This window comes from Myotis myotis, unplaced genomic scaffold (assembly GCF_014108235.1).
Source record: "Myotis myotis isolate mMyoMyo1 unplaced genomic scaffold, mMyoMyo1.p scaffold_m19_p_11, whole genome shotgun sequence".
Lineage (NCBI taxonomy): Eukaryota > Metazoa > Chordata > Mammalia > Chiroptera > Vespertilionidae > Myotis > Myotis myotis.
The window spans coordinates 58244357-58265446 of record NW_023416315.1 but is presented as its reverse complement, the minus strand read 5'-3'; the positions used below and the strand labels follow the sequence as shown (position 1 = coordinate 58265446).

The window sequence follows — 21090 nt, the reverse complement described above, 5'->3', positions numbered from 1 at the left end:
CCTCCGCGCCCGCCGTAGGGCCTGGCCTCCCCGGAGCGGGTCCGAGTGTCCGGACCAGCTGCGTGGTGGCCGGCGGCGGGCCGAGGGGTGGGGCCGGGCAGCGACCGACCACGGGGGAGGTCATGGGAGAGGAAGGCCTCACTGCCTGGCTCTTCCCTCCCTTCCCCCGTGGTCGGCTCCCCGCTTGCCAGCGCTGGGGCCGGGGGTCCATGCGGCCCTTGGGGCCCGGTCGGGGGGACCGGGGCCTGCGTGGGCCGACCGCCGGGCCCCATGGGGGGGGGCATTGGCTCCCCGGCCCACGGCGGGAGCCCGGCGCGGGCTGCCACCCGCCCGCTGCCCCCCCGGACCGGGCCCAGTGCAGCAGCGGCGGCGGCGGAGTGGGACGCGTGCCCTAGCTCGGGGAGGCCGCCATGCTGCAGTGCACCGGCCCCATGGCCGGGCCTGCTCCGAGCGGATGCCGCTCCTCCAGAGCTGGGCCACTCCACCGGCCGCACCCCGTTTGCTGGGCCTGTGCCGCCCAGGCGCGCTGGAGTCCCAGTCTGCCCGCAGGCCGGCTGCGGGTGCTGTGCGGGGGGGCCATCCTGCCTTGTGGCGAGTTCCAGCGGCAGCAGCAGGAGCCCGACAAGGACTGTGCCCTCCATCTTGCCTTGGGTCCTCCATCTTGGGACAGAGCCATGTGCGCCCTCCATCTTGCCTTGGGTCCTCCATTTTGGGACGGTGCCATGTGCTTCCTCACGGGAAGAAGCCGCTGCTAGCCACACCCAGGATTTCTCTGGACTAACCAATAATAATCAAGGGAAGTGCACGCCATCACTATGACCACATCCTGTACCGACTCGCCCCTGGCCAATCGGCGGGGCCCACAGTCCCCTCTCCTGCCCTCACTCCACCCCCCTTTAAAACCCCCTGTCCCATCAGGCCTCTCTCTCTCTCTCTCTCTCTCTCTCTCTCTCTCTCTGCCACTGGAGCTTACCGTTGCATCGGTGAGTGTGGCAGGGGAGCCAAACCTAGGTTTGAAATAAATGACTCTTTGCTTTTGCATCGGACTGACTGGCTCCCTGGAGGTCTTGGGAACTTTGAAATCTGGGCACAACAGTCGTTTGTTGATTTGTTGATGATAGCCAGTCTGACAGGTGTGAGATGGTACCTCATTGTTGTTTTGATTTGCATCTCTCGGATGATTAGTGACTTTGAGCATGTTTTCATATGTCTCTTGGCTTTCTGAATGTCCTCTTTTGAAAGGTGTCTATTTAAGTCCTTTGCCCATTTTTTGATTGGATTGTTTATCTTCCTTTTGTTAAGTTGTATGAGTTCCCTATAAATTTTGGAGATTAGGCCTTTATCAGATATGACATTGGCAAATATGTTTTCCCACGCAGTGGGTTTTCTCGTTGTTTTGTTTCTCGTTGTTTTGCTAGTTTTTTAAAAGCTCCTTTTTTTTTCTATAAGTGATTACGAATTTTACCAAGTATTATTCTTTACCTATCAAGATAATCTCTCTTCTTTTTTATATTTATTTTTTACTTTTAAACTGCTAATATTGTATAATGCATCAATAGATTTCTATATTTTAATCATTTCTGTATTATCTTTTTTTTACACTATTGGATTCAATATGCTAATTTTTTCATCTAAGTTCATAAGTACACTTAGTATAATTCTGTGTGTGTGTGTGTGTGTGTGTGTGTGTGTGTCTCTCTCTCTCTTTGTACTGTCTTTGTTGTTCATTCTACCGGTCTGATTTTATTGTTTTAGAAATGTGAGTATCTGGAAATACTTTATTTGAATAAAAGAAGGTGTGTGTGTGGAGGGCAGGGCGTGGGGGTGTTCTGCTGCCTTTTAAAATGTTCAAAATATCTGTTCTGTTCAGCAAAGTAGATATTTTAAGCAAGAAGAATGTATGTTTTCAATGGAACTACATGAAGTGATTTCAATTTAAATGAAAAAGTATGGCCTAACTTTACTTTTCCAAAATTGACACACAAGCAAAATATAATTGCTCACTACTGATCTACATGATTACAAATAGTCAGCTGGAACTGAAAAAATATGAGTCATCCAGATGTTTCCAAATGTCTCGTTAGATTTGTTATGGTTCATTAGGCAGAGATAGCCTATGCCAGACAAGCTGTTCTTTATCTGAGATGATCCAAGTGGGAAATATATTCCACAGAAACTTCCTATATAAATCCTGTGTATTTTTAGTGTTGTTTACAAATGACCTCTGGAAAAAGTAAGTACTATGAGAGTTAAGTTTCCCATGGCAGAAATTGGCAACCTTTACCTTTTTCTTTCGTTTTAGTCCCTTTCCTATCTTTTTTATTCTGACTTGATTTAAAAAAACTAAGACAATAAAAAAAAATAAATTTTATGGTGTGTATTAATTTGCTAAGTTATTCTTCCAACTATATAGTTCCTCCACAATAAGTCTGTAGTCTGTTTTCAAATACACAAAATAGGCTGAATGGCTGCTCATCCACTATACCCTGCATATGAGGTATTTAGAATTTATCTAGGGAAACATACTTCTCTTTTCTATAAACATGAACCCAAAAATATTTAGCCATTTATCTTCCAAAAACCATATAAAATGCATGTCCTTCCCATGTTTCCTGCTGATAATATTTTCCCCATTTGTAGTGCAACTTTTCTTTCCTCTGGGAAGCTGGTACTTATTTTATTCATAGATTGCAAATTACGCCCTGATGCTGTACAACCAAAAGACATTACTCATACACGCTGGGAGAATTCTGCCTAGGATACAATCAGCAGTGGCCATGTAAAACGGCACGTTAAAACAGGCCTCGCTGAGTTATGGGCCATCCTGCCGGGAAACACGGGCCCCAAACATCTCTGGACCCAGCTCATATCTTCACCCAGACGTCACGGACTGAGTTGCTTTCAGAGCTCATTGATGTCTGCCCTACACTGTCTTCAGGCCCAGAAGTTTAGCAGACTAAAAAGTATCTATTCTACCTTGACAATCTGTCCAGATATGGAATGTCCCCTGCAGCAACACTGTTCTCCGAGTTTATTTCCAAATCAGTCATTTGGGTTCAGAAGACATTTTCCCATAGGAACCATGTTACAAACAAGGGTGCTGCACAAATGCCTGGTTGAGCCACAGTGTACTTGAAACGTGGCCTTGACTGCACCATTCCCACCAGCCATTATTTATTCTGCTTCTCTGGGAAAGTGCATTCTGAGTTCCAACTTGGGATGCCTGTCGCTCACCTCTCCCTGCGCCTGGCAGCCTTCACTGTAGCTTTTTTAGGCTATACTGCGGTAGCAGCTGGGGAGAGGGGACAGGGTAGCCTTCCCAAGAGTTGTGGACCATACTGCCGGAGACACTCATCACAAGGTGGGTCTCAGATGGATACAGATGCCTCTGGGTAACTTATTCATGCTGGAGGACTGAAGAAGGACACCGTCCATTTGGACCAGTCAGTTCTCCTTCTTCCGAATGAGGCACAGAGGTCAAGAGACTTTTTACTAAGTAGAGATCATGTCCAAGTCGGATCTTCACAAATAGGGAAAGCCCTACACAGTAAAACCTCAGATTTTTTTTAAGACCGAGCTTCTGGACTTGCAAGTAGCCAAGGAAAATATGTTAACTCTTCTTTGTCAGTGATGAAATAGTCTCCAAACACATGGCAATAAAAAGGCATACATCTAGCACCTGGCCCCAGACCTGACAAATAGTAGGTGCTCATGATTTCTCGTCATTGTTGAATCAAGTTCTAAATGAGTGAATTTGATATTTAAAAGCACAAGACCGCAGATTGAATGCACATGTGTGCCAGCCTACTTGATTCTAATTCAGCATCTCCTAATTCTGACCCTCCCATAGCACACAGTCTACCAATGAAGAGTTGGAAGGAGTACTTTCAAGAAGTCACTAAAACAGTGGTTCTCAACCTTGGCTGCACATTAGAATCACCTGGGAATCTTTTTAAAATCCTGATTTCTGGGCCTCATCCTCCGGAGATTCTGTTTCTTTGTTACTAATGTTGTGGCCCCACCCCATAACAAAGAAACAGAATCTCCGGAGGATGAGGCCCAGAAATCAGGATTTTAAAAAGATTCCCAGGTGAGTCTAATGTGCAGCCAAGGTTGAGAACCACTGCACTAGAACATTAGTGCCACCTCTGTGGGCATATGCATTCGCCTACACCAGCCCCAGAGTAGGTGCTGGGTTTCCATGCCCTCTCTTTGTGCATAGTTTCTTGCAATAGCTCCCCATGGACAAACCTGAGGAAACAAAGGGGCAAGGGAGAGGGAGGGGGTGTGGGAAACCAATGAGGATAGCCAAGCCAGAAGGACCCCACCTCGCGGAGTTTCTGGTGCCACACTTATTCTGGCAAACATTACCTGCTGTAAAAGACCCCAGCTTTTTTTGGTCCGTTGTTTTTATAACAAGTGTAGACACATTTTAGGGGGCTGTGCCTTTCTCGGGTTAGAATTTAGCCTGTACACCAGTCCTGGGTCCCAGTCATTTCAGGCTTTAAAATTACATAATGATTGTATTTCATTTCGCATTTACAGCCACTTTTACAAGAAATACACTATTAAGGCTCCTCAATTAAAACCCCTTCGCCACCCCACCCCCACCCCCACCCAACTTATGGACTGTGAACTTTTCGTTCCATAGACTGTGCCTTCTTTTTTGAAAGTTCCTTTGGTGTTCCACAAGACAGCCTCTTGCTCCAAGATTAACATTTCTTATGATTGTTCCTGACAATGGATTCACTTCCAGAAGCCCCGCGAAGGATAACCAAAAAAGGGCATGGAGCAGGCTGGTTTTGGCAGCCTGCGCGCAGTTTCTGAGCCTTTTAGGTCTTGGTTTTTCTGATGAGTGATTTCCTGAGCATGCCTAGGGAATGACAGGCATCTCCACGGGCAGGCTGCATCCACCTCGGCCGCGGTGTCGTCATTGGCTGCCTATTAGAAAACCCTACAGGACAATGCATACCACCGGCTGCCGACTGTAAACACAGGGGATGTGTGTTCCCGGCGCGCGGACTTCGGGGCGGGGCCGGGGAAGGGCGGTCTGCAGTTTTATTGAATAGAGCAGTGTGTGCCGCGCTGCCGGCCTGCCTGCCCTCTCGCTGTGCTCCCGCGGAAAGAAGTCGGTCCTTCCTCTGCCGCTCGGTCCCCGGGAAGAAGCTGCAGCCTAGGAGGTAAGGCACAGAGGACTTTCTTTTCGTCTCTTCCCCGGACGGCTGGGGACGTTCTCCCTCCCGGTTCCATTCACCATTCCTGGCCCAGGTAGCCGGGGGGCGCGAGGCTGTGAAAGCCCGTAAACCATGCAAATGCTCAGAGCCGGACCCTGCCTCGCTGCCCTGCAGATGTTCCCGGAAGACAAACAAGGATGGGGTTTCAAGTTCTGTTCTTCGAGTTGGGACGCGAGGGGCGATCCATAGAGGCGCCTGTGCAGGGACCAGCGGTAACTTTGAGGAGAGGAGCCTTTTGTTTAGGAGGGCGAGGGGGGTTGTACCTGGTCGCCTACTGACACGGGCGCGCGGTGCTCTCTGCTCACACCAGCGGTCTCTCCTGCATCCTCTGTTATCAGAGATTTCAGGAGGTTTTGCTTTTAACCACAACTTTTTAGGTGGCTGAGAAGCCAAGAAAGTGATGCTTTTTAACCAAAGGCATTTGCATTTTATTCTGCTACCCGTGCTGGAGACTAGACTTCTAGAGCTGCCAAGCGATAAGGTCAGAGGTAGAAAGAGCACGGGCATCGAACGCTGGTTGGGGGCGGGGGGGGGGGGGTCCGGGGGGGCGGGGGGCTAATGTAACTGATCTGATATTTGCTAAGACAGAAGATGCCTACCGCGATCTGTTTCCTATAAAACCTAATAGTGAGAGAATGCAGGCGCTGGTGGGTGTGTTTTTAAGAACTCGCTTTCAACATCCCACCAAACTATTTCTTGAGAAATTTTACTTTCTGTTGGAAAGTGTGCCTGCGTGTGACTGGATTGTTTGAGAAGCTGCCGGTAGAAAGGGAGGACACAGTCTTTCATTTCAGGAGAGTCAGACATATTTGGGCATCTCCAGCAAAAGTACGAGGCAGCTGGTTGGTAGTAGCCTGAGACTCCTTTTAGAAAGAGCTGATTGTGAGGGCTGGAGGGGATTTTAGTGCTGTGGCAATACATGGTCAAAAAAACTGGAGGAGAACAAAGTGCTTGGTATTCTTCTGTTAACAGGGCTATGCAGATGGACTTGTAAACCGAAATAGTAAAGTCTTTCTACTGTGCTTGGCAAAACCAGACACGCAGGACTGGAACTTAAGTGAAGACTAGTGGCAAAAAGGGTGAACCTGATCATTTTTAAAGAAAATCTTGGACATTCAAGGTTTCCAGCTCCGAACGACTGGCCCCATTTGATTTTATTCCATGGAGTGAGGTGGTTCTTGTGTTGAGATTCGTGAAATCGTCTCTTCTCTTTGTATTGAGAAGTTGGGGGTTAGTTTTCTTGAGAATGCCTCTCTCTCCTCCCAGAAGTGATATATGATAACAGAATTCCCTGTGAGTTTCTTTTCCTGGAACTGTTCTGAGTAAGTGTGAGAGAAAGGCTGCAGGCGAGAGCTGTAGTTTGATTATCATCCTTCCCTTGAAGAGATCAAGTTCCAAACTATTTCCACAGTGTTTTTCATGTCAATCAAAATATGGAGAGCAATTTCTTTTTCAACTGTTCTCGAAACCATGTAGGGAATGCAGTTTGGAAGGGAATCTATAATCTTGGTATCTGAGGATAGATTCCACTTCGAGACCAACATCTCCAAGTCCCCGACAGTTCAGAATTTCCTACCACCACTCTCTCCTCTCGTGTGCTCCCCACCTCCCCAAAAAACATTATTTAAAAATATAATGCTTTAAGTGTTCTACTGTATATAGTGATGGAGCAAAGGGATTTGATATTTTACTTGATGTTGAACTTTAGGCAGCTCTTTGCACTACTTTCTTCCTGTTAAATAGTAGCTAGAACACATCTCCCCAAGCAGGGAGGTAAACAGGACTCAGTGGAACCACAGTGCAAGGATTTTCATTTTATTAAAATCATTTAATAAAGAGAAATACATTGACATACACACCAGGAATATACAATGGATTAAACCATAGGTAACACACTGGGTTGTTTCCATTGTTCAAAGCAAATAGAAATGTGCAACTTAAATAATTCAGATAAAAAGATTGCTTTAAACAGATACAATCCTTTCATTAAAGAGGAGAACCAGGTTTGGATTGCAGCTTAAATGATTTAAATGAGATACATATAAGCATTCTCCCACAGTGGGGCTATTAATAATTCTAGTTGGCTCCTATGACTAGCCTGGGGATCTTCTACTCTGGGGCAATAGGTTGGTCCTTTGTCCAGCCATGGAAAGTTCCAGAATCCAGCCTGGGTATTCTCTGTTCTGTTAAGTAAAAGGCATCTCAGTAAGTCTTTTCTTAGAAACACATATAGTTGTCTCCATTTGTCATTTTCACAGTAGCATATTCACTAGTCGGTCATTCTTCAGCAAGACAAAAACTGACTTATAGATGGGCATGAAAAGGGATTAGCTCGGTCCCCATCTGCCTGCAATCGATCCCATGTCTCAGAAATGTGGTGGGGTGAGGCCATGGTCGGGGGACAGGGGAAAACGCTGACCAAGTGGTATGCAAATAACATGGTAGGACTAAGGAGGAGGTTAGAAAGATGCTGCCAAAGAATTTTCAGATTTTAAAACAGAGTTTTCTGGGTAAATTCTCTCAGAGCCTGGGAATAGAATCATTAGCTCCTCACTGAAAGTCCCTCATTTGTCAGGCTAATCCAGTGGTTCTCAACCTTCTGGCCCTTTAAATACAGTTCCTCATGTTGTGACCCAACCATACAATTATTTTCGTTGCTACTTCGTAACTGTAATGTTGCTACTGTTATGAATCGTAATGTAAATATCTGATATGCAGGATGGTCTTAGGCGACCCCTGTGAAAGGGTCGTTCGACCGCCAAAGGGGTCTCGACCCACAGGTTGAGAAGCGCTGGGCTAATCCAAGTTTGTTATTGGAGAGAAGCCCACGGGTTCTGAGTAATTGGGTAATTTAAAGAGATGCTTGTAGTTCAGGCTCAACTCATGAGCACCGCTGTGAGAGCTTCGTCTCCGCTCTGGTTCTTCTTCTTAAATAGCCTGGCCTTCGAGGAGGAAGCCACCCACTTTTCGACCTCATCTATCTCCTGGGCATTTTTATGCTTCTCCTACCTCCCACAGTGGCTAAGGTGTCCGATGAGATGAGACCCCATCCTCTGAAAAGGCTATTTCCTCCAAACTGTCAGCAATGTGAGTCTTCTGAACATTATGCTCACCTTGGCTGGTCTCATCCCCACTTCTTACCTAGTGTACCTAATTATCTGCTCCTTCCTCATACTTGAGGATCCTTGCCTGGTACTTTATGGGTCCTAGCTCTTTCTAGAACTAGGGAATGCTGGTCCACCCCCAATGTTGTCTTGATTTTGGCTTTGATACTCAAAGACAAAAAGACACAAGTATCAGGAGGTAGAACACGGTGGGTCATCCATGGTGCAAGGCCATATCCAGGAATCAGGAAATCTGAAGATTCAGTTGAGTTGACGACCGATGACAAGGTGCTGACAACGGAAAGGCCTTAGTAAATGAGGCAGCTTCTCTGCCTCCAGCCAAAAGCATGGAACTAATCCCAGCATGTCAAGCCCGGGCCTTGCAGGGAGGGTGAGCTAATCAGGAGCACCTGGCTGTGGTTCCTGTTGCTATTGAGCCCAGGCTGCTCGGTGGATCTGGCCTCTCACCTCTGTTTGCTTCGGTCTTTAGTATCCCCAGCTGGCTCTCCTGTAACTGACTGCCGGTGGCATCCTTAACTTCCCAACCCCCAGTCCTCCACCTCTCCCACCTTCCCTAGCTCCTCCATCCTCAGGTCAAAAGGGGGCTTTCCTGAACCAACACTGACAATTTGCAATGGCCCAGCTCTAGGATGAGGCTCAGAGAACAGCACAGGGTCAAGCCCAGATGGGTTCGAGATAGGGGAAAACCTCTTCACCCTTTAAGACAGAAGGAGAAAAGTTAGAACAGCCCGAGTTGATGTTAGAGCAGTGATGGCGAACCTATGACATGTGTGTCAGAGGCGAACTCATTTTTTTGGTTGATTTTTCTTTGTTAAATGGCATTTAAATATATAACATAAATATCAAAAATATAAGTCTTTGTTTTACTATGGTTGCAAATATCAAAACATTTCTATATGTGACACGGCACCAGAGTTAAGTTAGGGTTTTTCAAAATGCTGACAACGCCGAGCTCAAAAGGTTCGCCATCACTGTGTTAGAGCAATTTTTGTGGAAAAGAGCCATTTCGCTTCTCACCCCCAAACTCACAATTGGCAGGAGGAGGGTGTGTGTTGTAAGAGGAGGGAATGGCCATGAAGGAGAGGTGATGAGGTTGGCCTTGCCAGGTGTTCTTTCTGGTTGTTGTTATGAATATCTTTGGGAATCTGTAAAATCCCTAAATCCCGAAGGTCCTTTGTGAACCCACTCTTTGTAACTGACCAGGGAGAAACCCATGAGCTGCGGAAGGTTTGGATGGGAGCGGTAGAAAGTCTTGTAATTCCACTGGAGTCAAAGGGTGGATGGACCAGAACATGAGTGGAGGCGTTCTTTCTTGTTTCCCTGGTTCTTTGGAAGGAAGGCAGGATGGCAGAAATACACAGATGTATAGAAGGAGGTGACCTCAAATGGCCTCCATTTCAAAGAAAAGGAGATCATTTCTAAAGATTTAGGGCAGCGGTTCCCAACCTGTGGGTCGCGACCCCTTTGGCGGTCGAATGACCCTTTCACAGGGGTCGCCTAAGACCATCCTGCATATCAGATATTTACATTACAATTCATAACAGTAGCAACATGACAGTTATGAAGTAGCAACGAAAATAATTGTATGGTTGGGTCACAACATGAGGAACTGTATTTAAAGGGTCAGAAGGTTGAGAACCACTGATTTAGGGGCTGGAGAAATCAGGAGTGGCTGCTGGTGAGTGTTGCTGAGAGGATACCGAGAGCTTAAGGAAAGGATGGCTAAGCAGCAATGAAGGGATAGTTGAAGGAGAATATTTTTTTTCAATATTGTAAGTGAATTGGGTGTTCTTAGTAAATAATCATTTTAGTACATGGCTTTTCTTTAAAATGTATATAGAGATCAGTGAGGGATCACATGAAGATAAATTCCCTTTTAATCATTTCCTGAGGCTTTTGGCGTTGTTCTGTGAAAATGCGGATGAAAACACTTGACTTTAAGGATATGTCTCACTTGGAGAGAGACAGATTGAGTACGAGTATGTAATTAGTTCCTTTTACACCCACATGTAACATTCCCAAACTGTGCAACTAGGCAGATTTCACCTATGTGCTAAAGATGGGCAGGCCTAGGGCCGAGTGCCCAAGGGGTCCCAGGTCCTGGAGCATTAAGGACATTAGTTCCATTGGAGTCAGGGAAGGGTCTAAGCCAGATGGATATAAAATACAACAATGGACTAGACTGAGTGAAAGAGAAACAGCAAAAATCAGACGCCAGGCAGAGGTTTAGAAACCAAGAGTTTGGTGAGCAAGGCAGGCGATGGACAGGTAGAGCGACGTATGTGAGAGCACTTGGCACCTGGCACCGTGCTCAGAACAAAGAGACCCTTCTGTTAAACAGCTTCAGTAGCTCCAGTAAAGGGACAGGAGTACAAGATACATGTGGATGAATAAAGGGATGGAATCACAAGGAAATCCACGAACAGAAGCCAAGCTAGGAGCAGGTCCGCCGAGAGTGGGGTTGGAATCAAGGTGGGTCGAGGATCACAGCAGACGTCTGTGAGCTCCCATTAATGTGTCTCAGCTGTAGCACATGTGGCTGATTCTCTCTGCTGTTCTACAGACTGGAAAATTCCTTCTGTGCTTCCTGGTCAAATTCTGAAAGAAGCGATCTGATTGGTTCGGCTAATAGCTATTGTCTTTGGCAAAATTTTTAGGGGCCATCAGAGTTTACTGGCATACCTATGGATAAATTACCAGTGGCTCTGGCAGCAGTAGGGGGAAAGCCTAGTGGGCAAATCTAGTTAGAAGAGAAAGTTAGGCATGGAAGGCAAATTAGCTAAAATGTCCAACAGCTGTCAATGAATATCGTTTAATTTGTGTGTGTGTGTGTGTGTGTGTGTGTGTGTGTGACTGAATTTCTAGAGAGGCAATCACCCAATGTCAGGGTCATGGAGTATAGCATTTAATGACCACTTTGGCATGGCCTGATAGACCAGCCTTGAGGGAAGTTAGCCTGGAAGCTTACACCACTGATAATTGAAAAGATAAGAATTATGGATAATCATGTTAGAGAGATTCTAAAGAAAAACACTCGGGTTGGCAAGAAGCTCCATGTGAGTCAAAGATATGATAATGCTCCCCCCCAAACTAAGGCAATCTTTAAAATTCAATACATAATGACTTAACGTTAATAAATAAAGCCTACTACATTTCAATGTAAATCACAATACTTAGTAAGATTACTGCATCAAAGGTAGTGTTCTCTTTATCACTGAAAACTTCAGTTCTTGGCAATGTTCCCAATGTAATCTTTCATTCACTGAACACCTGTCTCATTGTTAAGAAGAATGAAAAAAAGAACGCACCCTGTTCTGGGCTCATTCTTCGCAGACGCACTGACAAATGTGAAGCCAGGGCTGAACGTCCAAGGGCAGGAGAACAGAATATGAGGACCAGATAAGGGATCTGGAGCTGTTTATCCCAAAGGAAAGAAAATGTAGGGGCCACGTGGATGTCTTCAAAAATTGGGAGAACTTTTATGTAAAAAGGGGAGAAGGCATTTGTGTTTCTCAGAACAGTAGGACTGAATCCACACAGGTTCATAGATGTTTTTTAGGGGGGAAAAAAGGATGGACAGGGCCTTAGGAGTCATTTAGCCCAGAGAGTACAAATAATTTTTCATCTGTTCGCCACCTCCAGACAATTGGCAGTGGCCATCTGGAACACTGTGTTGAGAAGGATTCTGAGGCTGAGTTTAAGCTTCCCAGGGTTGGAATGTGCTCTCACGGATAGTGATGTCTTGTGGAAGAAAAGGGCCATTGCTACTCAAGTGCCAGGCGTTTTGTTACTGATGTGATCCATAGGTAGGTGTCTAACCTCTGGCCCTCGGCTCCCTGAGAGACCACAAAGTCATTGCAAGAGGTCAACGAACCCAGATACATGCAGCAAATATTTTTGACAAACTAAGTAAATCGCACATCTTACATAATATTGTGCTACTGCTTTTCTAAGGTTATACCTACATTATGATATGAAATGTTTGTTTATTTTACATAGTTATTGAGTTCATAGTAGCTTTTGGTATTGCGTTTTCTCACCCACGGGGCCTAAAACAAATAATTATATTGTGTGTGGGAAGGTTGTGCAAGACATTTGGGATCTTAACAAGAAATTCTTTAAAAAAAAAAAATGAGCCAGTGATTTATTTTTCATCTTTCTAGCCACAGCAAGTAAAATTATACGTGTATTTGTAGGTTTCTTCGATAAAATATCAGTAAGATTCTAAAGGCAGAAAACATCTATTTTTTCCCCCATTAATATGCACCCACTGCCTGGCACATCCCAGAAGCCCAATAAATATCTCTTAAATGAAAGAACAAAGCAAGTGACTTGACCAAGGTCTCCCAGTTCATTTGTGGCACAGGTGGTTCCAGAACACACGATTCCTAAGTCCCAGGCTGTTCACCTTTTCAGCACACCAACCAGTTTATTTCTTCTGCTAGCAATGGAGGGTTCCATTTTAACATTTCATGGATTGCGATTATACGATGCAGCCCCGTTTGCCTATCATCCAGTCGGTTTTAACCAGTGTCTTAATCAGAATCAAGTGTAGGGCTTTTTGAAAACATGCATCCCTGAGACCCACTCCCTGAAGACTCTGACTCAGTAGGTCTGGGGGTCCAGCATCTGTAGGTGTGAAAACTCCCTGGGGATGCTGCTAAAACACCCTGACTCAGAAACCACCGATGAGTAAACAAATAAATATGCAATCATAAGCATACATTATGAATGCAATTAAACAACAGAGGCATTCTGATTGGCTCTCCTGCAGAGAGGCTAACGTTACCTCTGTGCCCGTCTGCTTCATTTATCGTAGATTATGGGGTAACTTATTCCTCAGAAGCCCAGTTGTTTAGTTTTGAATAATTTCTTTCTAAAAGTCACAGCTGTGTAATCCAAATCATCAGTTTTGTGAGGTCTCCCCAGAAGGGCTAGATCACGTATGTGAACATCCCCCGGCTTCCCATACTCCTCTGGTTTGGGCACGAAGCTCAACCCTGTAAGGTCAAGCTCTCTGATGAGATTTCCAGTGTCTGCTTTTGTAAAGCACTGGAAATGTGGCAAGAATAAAATTTCTCATGGTATTTCCACTTCCTGTTCCAGGCACCATTACTAAGTGAAATTTAGGCTTCGGGGGAAGGGTGAATGAGGACAGATTTTCTCTTTAAGTAGCTCTGTCCTTAAGATGTTACTCTAGAAATGTAACTTACTGAGAAAAACAGAAGATTCCACCCACCCCCCCACCCCCCCCCCCGTTTTCCACTTTGTGGTAAGGAGTGTACCAGTCCTGGGTGGGAACAGGGGAGAAATTCCTCCACCTTCACCCCACATCTCCTCCGGCGTAGCTGCTTCCTTGGCGGCCCTTTCGGAAGCATGTGAGCCCTAAGAGACAAGGGAAGGGGCGGACAGCGAGTCCCTGGCTAGGGTCTTCCTTTATTCAGCGGCCAGGAGTTACATCCTCTGTGTGGCGCAGCAGCAGAACCTACCATATTCAGAGCGCCGAGTACATAAGTCATAGTCACTCAGGATTGTGCAGCTACAAGCCTCTCTGCATGAGCAACCCGGCACAATGAAAATGCCAGATCGCTACTATATTTGTACCGGTGCTATTTGGTTTACAAAGCTGCGCTCCCACTGTGTACATGAAAGCAGGCTTGCTGGAGAGGAGCAGCTAAAAAGGCATGAGATTAGGATCCCCGTCTGCATAATGACACCATAGTGACTCAGTCTCCTTTCCCTCTGACACCGGCCCCGTCCACGCATCCTAAATAGTGGTGTGTGGAGCCAGCTCAGACCAGCTCCCAAAAGCCAGCTGTTAAATTTTCAAGTTTTTGAGAACCAGTTGTTGAACCGTCATTTTAAAAAAAATAAATTATTTAAAATTAAATCAAATATTAAAAACCAAGGTAAGCCCTAGCTGGATTGGCTCAGTGGATAGAGCGTCAGCCTGCAGACTGAAGGGTCCCAGGTTCGATTCTGGTCAAGGGCATATGCCAGGGTTGCAGGCTCAATCCCCAGTAGGGGGCGTGCAGGAGGCAGCCGATCAATGATTCTCATCATTGTTGTTTCTCTCTCTCTCTCTCTCTCTCTCTCTCTCTCTCTCGCCCTTTCTTTCTGAAATCAATAAAAAAATATATATATTTTTTAAAAAACCAAGGTAATAAATTCCCCAAACTCATCCCTTCCTAATTATTTTACTATGTTTTACTATTACCTATGCTCTCTGGAGGTTAGTTACATTTATGGTATCTGTATGATGGAAATATTATAGGATGCTGTGCAAATAAACTTCTTCCCAATTCTTTGTTCATTGATGGTACCTTGGGAGCTTGAGATCAACCATTTATACTATGGAAATTTGCAAATGCCACAAATCAGACTCCCCTTCCCCCCATCCCGTCAACCCCCCAGAGCTAGTTGTCAAATATTTACTAGCAGACCACTGACCCTACGACTTTGAGTTGGTAAAATTAGCTTCTACACAGGAGAGCCAATCAGAATAATCTCTATTGTTTAATTGCATTCATAATGAATTTTTATGATTGAATACTTATTTTTTTACTCATCTGTTATTTGTTAAGCTTCTAGAACATACTAGTAAACATCATGAAATCAGGAACCTTGTGAGGGTTTTTCTGGGCTGTGACTTGAGTCTAAAAAAGTGCCTTGCCCCACACTTAGTAGGTGCTTATTATGTAAGTTAAATGAGTAAAGGAATAAATGTTCTTGATTTCTTCTTGATAAGAAAGCTGAAGCTGATGTTCATGTTTGAACTCATTGATTCCTCTCTAATTATATCATTACTGAGTGCTTGGAACTGTACCTGGCCCATGCTAAGTAGCATATACATATTTATTAGATAAAAATCAAATAGATATTCTTCATTACAACCCAATTTACAGATGAAGAAACTGAATTACAGTTAGGTTAAATAACACATCTAAGGCCACACAGCTCCTAAGTGGCAGAGCCAAGATTCAAACCTGGCTCCATCATCCCTGTGCTCAACCACCACGCTGTGCTATCTATTGCTAACGACTCCAATTGATGGAAACTCCTGTTTTGTGTGTGACTCTGGAGGTGCGACTCATTTGAGAACAAACTGGAATCAAGAAGACTTGATTTGAAAAATTTACCATTTTCTAGCCTGTTTCTTCACCTACAGAAAGGGTATTATTATTCCTTCCTTTTGTGGGTGTTATAAGGATCAGCAATAATATCGCTAAACTATGCATGCACATGAGTAGCTATCATCCCTGACTTCCTATGGAGGCTCTCTGTAGGCTCGAGGCTCCCTTAGTCCCTATGCCCTTGGCCACACACTCTCCCAAGTTGCCTTGTCCATGGTCATAACAGATGAGATAAAAGGAGCCACCTTGGACAATGGATACCAGCTATAGGAAACCCTGTTTCCAGTCAGCATAAGCATTTTCTAACTAAACAGTCTACTCTGCAGAAGCAGGCAACCTCCCTCATCCCTTCAACCACAGAGTTTTCTCCCCAACCCTTATCATTGGATCTACGCTGCCTTAACCATTCTAAATAACCTTTATCTAGTATGGCAAAGGGGTTTTATTACACCTGAGGCTGGATTGTTATGTCAGTTTTTAGTGTTTCAGACCTGGAATGAGAGAGGGAGAGAGAAGATTGAGACTTTAACTGGAGGAAAAGGACTGAACTTGGGAGGAAGAGGGAGTAGAAATGGAATAGTTATCCTGAACCCTGGCAGGTGGTGGAGAAGATTAGCCAGTTCATCCAGCTGCCTCGAGGGCACACAGCTGTGTCACAGGCACTGTTGAGTGGAAGATGACTACCTGGTCCCTCAGGGCAGTAAAGTAAATAACTTGCCCAAGTCACACGCTGGCAAATGGCAGAGCTGGATTCCACCCGGCTCCCTGACTTCAACCCTCTCCATGTCCCTACAGCTGTCTGTTCGGTGTCTTTCCCGAGGAAGGTGATGGAAACCAGAGCGGGAGCTTTCCATAACCAATCATTATAACTTGTCAGAGAGCCACGCTGCAGCTCAAATGGACAAGCACGCTGTCATTCGCTGCCATATAAGGAAGCGGGCTAAACTCCATTTCTCCCACTACTGACTCCAGGGCTTACTCAGGGCAGTTAGACAGGACAAAAGGCTAGGCCTAGAGCAGTTTTTAAAAAAGAAGAAGAGAAAGAAAGCAGTAGAAATACTTTTGTGGGGTTTTCCCTGGTAGCAGAGGTCCTTTAACAAGCAGGTTTTACAACTTTTCCCCAACTCAAGGAGAGATGTTCTGAAGGGTTAGACTCTTTGTCCAGATACATTAGGCTGTTTTAGTGTTTGATTGTGTCAAACTTAGCTATTCAGAAGGCCAGGTCAGAGCTGATTCTGTGAGGAGGAGGTGGGAAATCGAGGACTAGACCTCTCTGTGTAATGAGAGTCCCCTCGCTTGGCCAGCCAGTCTCAAACACAGCATTTCTCAATCTGGCTTCCTATTTAAGTTTGACCTTTGCCTTAATAATCAGGCGCAGTGGGGACTTCAGAACATGGCTGCATACCTGACTTCATGGAGGAGGGAGAAACTCAGGCATGAGCAGTTGAAATTACTTACTCAGGATCAGCCAATACAATCTTGCCATAGAGGTGCCTGATCTTTTGGGTAGCTCAACGAAGAATTGCTTAGTCTTCCCAGGGAAAGAGACAAATCTGTAAAAATTCTGGTCCACTTCTCTTATCTCCCATCCTTACACAGACTGCATTTGGGGTGTTAGTTTTACTGGGGCTGCCGGAACAAAAGACCACAAAGTGGATGGCTTAAACAACGCAAACATATTGTCTTACAGTTCTGGAAGCTCAAAGTCCAATATCAGGGTGTCAGCAGGGTGGGTTTCTTCTAAGTGCTCAGAGGGAAGGCTGCCCCGACTCTCTTCTTGGCGTGTAGATGGCTGTCTTCCTGTTCAGGTAGCATTCTCCCTGTATGTGTGTCTGTGCCCAAATTTCCTCCTCTTATAAATTAGTCACATTAGATTAGCGCCCACCCTAATGACCTCATTTTTAACCCACTTACCTCTGTAAAGGCCCCATCTCCAAATACGGTCACATTCTGAGGTACAGGGATTAGGACTTCAGCATAAGAATTTTGAGGGAGACACAATTCAACGCGTACGATGCCCCAATTCAAAATGATAGCAGAAACCCATATGGCATACTTTCTGAAGCCCTAAGTACCAAAGACCCTATTGCTGGTGGCATTCCCTCTTCCCTCTAGGTCTGGGGAATGCTTAGCTAAAAATCACTTCTCCTTTTGCACTTGCCCTTGACATTTACTCTCTGCTTTTCGCAACACAAAATCCTGGTCCAGCAAAAGAGTCAAAAGAGGTCTCTGAAATGACGCACTGCAGGGCAGCTTCATGTGCTGTGGCCTATCTGTGGAAGCCTGAGAAACCACGGGGGCAGACAGTCTGGTATGCAGCCATCAGAGGTGGGGGAGGGGCTTGGAGGGGGGGGCGCTCAGCCCAGGCTGCCTGCCAGTCTGGGAGGCCGGCCCAGCACTAGGAGGAGGTGAGCAACTTCGGAGCAGCTGGCTGGCCCAGGAGGCAACAACAGACGAGGCCGCCTGTGCCTGCGCAGGGTGGAAGGCGAGGATGGTGGTTTCCAGTCATTTTTATACATGGTGATCATAACCACTGATCTCCAAATGCAGGGGGACATACTAGAAGCCTACACATAGTTGTGCTGTGAGTCATTTGCCTCTTGTCTCTGTTTCCTTCTAGCTCTTCTCCATCCAGCCTTACATTTTTATACACTTTTCCTGTCAATGGCCCTTCTATCGTTATGCGTGTTTGGCGTGGTTGGTTACAAACAGCCCAGGCATTGTACCTTGTCTCCTTTTCCCCTTTTTCCTTCCACCACTGTCTCCCTTTCCTCCCTTCCTGAAAGCTCTTCTTGGTGTCTGTTTCCCAGCCTTAGTCGTGATATGGCCACTTCTTGCTGTCCTGGGCCAGAGGTGGTCTATGGAGAGGGTGACTGTATCATTATTATCCATATTAGGGCACTTGAGAGGGAAAGAGGGAGCTAGTGAGAATTTCCCTAAGATAACAGTTCTAACGGGGACCAGTCCCCAGTAACCTGGGACGGATGCGCTTTCTGCCTCCATCCATCTCACTTCACCGAGTAACCCTCTGTTCCTGTACCTTAAGCAACAACAACAACAAACTTTTAGGTCCTGATTTTATTTTTTCCACCCCAATAACCTTTATATATTTTTGTCAATGTGCGTTACTATTTTCCCTTATCCCCTCCTCACTTCTCTCCTACTTTATTCTGGGTCTTGTCTCACCACTTGAATTCCTCTTCCCCTTCGCTTCCTGCATCTCCAGGAGGCCACAGCTGTCTGCCATACTACATGCAGGACAGATTCCCTGCGCTTCTGAGACAGCTGCACACACATGCACACACACACACACACACACACGCACACGCACACACGCGCATGCGCGCAATACCTCCATCAAATGTTACAACCTGCTGTGGGTCTCAGATGAGCCCTTATTGGGAGACCCACCACTCCAGCACCCCTTCCAGAGACTAGAACAATCCCTGCCCTGTGTAAGCAGCCTTGCCTAAAACTACCACGCAGACATGTTCCGGGCATGTGTCTGGGATCTTGCAGGCCATGTGTCTGACATGTGTGCATGTATACACTTAGAGTTGAAAACCTAATGCTTGAAAAAGAAAATGGTAGTTAAAGCTAACTGAGCATTGCCTTCAATATGACTTCAGCAATCTGGGTTATTTTATTCTTTTCAGTAATACATAGCAAAGGCCTAGCCATGGCTGCTATAGGTTTAGCATAAGTAGAAATAAACTTTGAGGCCAAAAGAAAGAATAAACATCGACTTAAGTCCCTTTCAAGTGTAGTTCTGTTATGAGTCGATCATCTGCAACTTCGGGTTCATTCTGAAGAATCACTTCCATCATCCGTCGGGGTCATGTGAAGGGGCTCCAGCGCGAGCAAGGCGAGCGTGTTCCTCCCGCAGTTCACTGAACACGGTCCCCAGATGTCTGACACACTGACAGGGTGGCCCTGTGTCAGCTGGAAAAGGCTGTTCTCATCCTTTTATTGAGTTGTTTACTTACTGTAATAATTTGTTTTCTCTCCTTTTTTGCAAGTACCCTAACAATTAATGAATGGAAGCAAAACAGTGGAAGAAGATACTTTATGAAAGGAAGTAGGGTTCTGTGGAAGTTATGTCCCTCCCTCCCTCCGTCCTTCCCTCCCTTTCTCCCCCCTTCCTTCCTTCTACCCCTTCTCTCCCTCCTCCCTCTCTCCCTCCCACTTTTCCTCCTCTTTCTATTTTTGGTTTCTTCTCTCTTGAGATTTATGCAGTTGGAAATGTTCTGTTGCTGTGGGTCTTTTATGCTTTGACCATGATGGCTTTATGTCTCTCTTGCTTAGATATATCTTTTTTTTAAGATTGCTAATTTTTTTTTTTAAAAAAAAAGGAAAAATCAAAATACTTCAACCACACTCTGCAGGGAAGGAATATAGTTGGCAGTTGTGGAATGGGAATATCTACCAAGGAACGCTCTCTTGCCCCCAAACTGTGTAGAGAGATTAAGTCGGCCAGCCCAGAATTGCTGACACACCTGTGTTTGAGTAAATAGGAAATGAGGAGTGTAGGAGAATCTTTTAAAATGTTTGTGCCTTTCCCTCTTTCTGCTCTTAGATATGTTGAGAAAATAAAACAATTACTCTTTCCATTGGGAATACTTTCTAGTTTGCTAATTCTTTTTCCTGAGAGTGTTTGCAATGAAGTTTAAAGTACTTGATATCTTGGCTTTTCTATTTTGCAAGGTCCTCAGATTTCCTAACCGAAAAGTGCCCAGTTCCTCCCTCATGTCCACAACTGGTAACCTGTCCCTTCCCTGGAACACCCACGTGAGGAGTGATGAAATCTTGAATATAAGGACACTTTTGATGGTGTTATGTCTTTAAGACACTATTTTCCTTTCTTTTTCATTTGAAATATGAAGACTTTTGCTGGTTGGATTTTGGGGGGACATGCAAGCCATGTATGTATTCATAAAGGAAACTCTAGGTTCAAAGTTTAGAATTTGAGATTTTCAGAAATGATCCCATGCGCGAGTGCTTCAGTGGACTCCTTCTGGGGCTGCCCAACCCCCGTTTCAGACTTTCCTTTTTCTTTCTTTCTTTTTCTTTTTTTGCTTCTGGGGCAATTATATTTCTTCTCCAACCTCGCCTTTAAAAGCAATATTGACAATCATCTTGTGTGGAGACAATCTGAAACGTCAAAGTGCTGCAAAAGGATGCCTAGGACAGATCAACATCCACTGTTAGCCTTTTCTGGGATGTAGTCAGGGAAGGTTTTTAAAGTTTTATCTAAAATGGAAGCACACAGCAAACACCTGCGGATCTTACTTAGAATTATGTTACCTTCAGATTCACTCAACTTGTCTTTCACTGGCATTTAAATTTCTAATACGTGAGATCACATAGGTAAATTGTATACTTTGTAATGTCGTTGATTTTGATATCTGGAGCTGCATATATTAAAATTTTAAAATGCTCTAAGAACTTAAGAGGGAGAGTAGAAGACAAGCGTGTTTGCTCCTAGCAAGTTGAACAAGCAATCAGACGGACTGTTTATTTGTATTATTTTAAAAATACTTTTATTTTAGAATAAGTTTTAGATTTATAGGAGAGGTGCAGGAATATTACAGAGCTCTC

General features: G+C 45.1%; 1 protein-coding gene across 1 annotated transcript in view; it reads left to right on the top strand.

Moving 5' to 3' along the window:
* The first annotated feature begins 4885 nt into the window (after window positions 1-4885).
* The window catches only part of CALD1 (caldesmon 1), a 204679-nt gene continuing 188474 nt past the window's right edge, over window positions 4886-21090 (top strand). The window contains exon 1 of the mRNA XM_036328628.1: window positions 4886-5180. The gene's annotated coding sequence lies outside the window, so the exon portion shown is untranslated. The remainder of the gene's footprint in view (window positions 5181-21090) is intronic.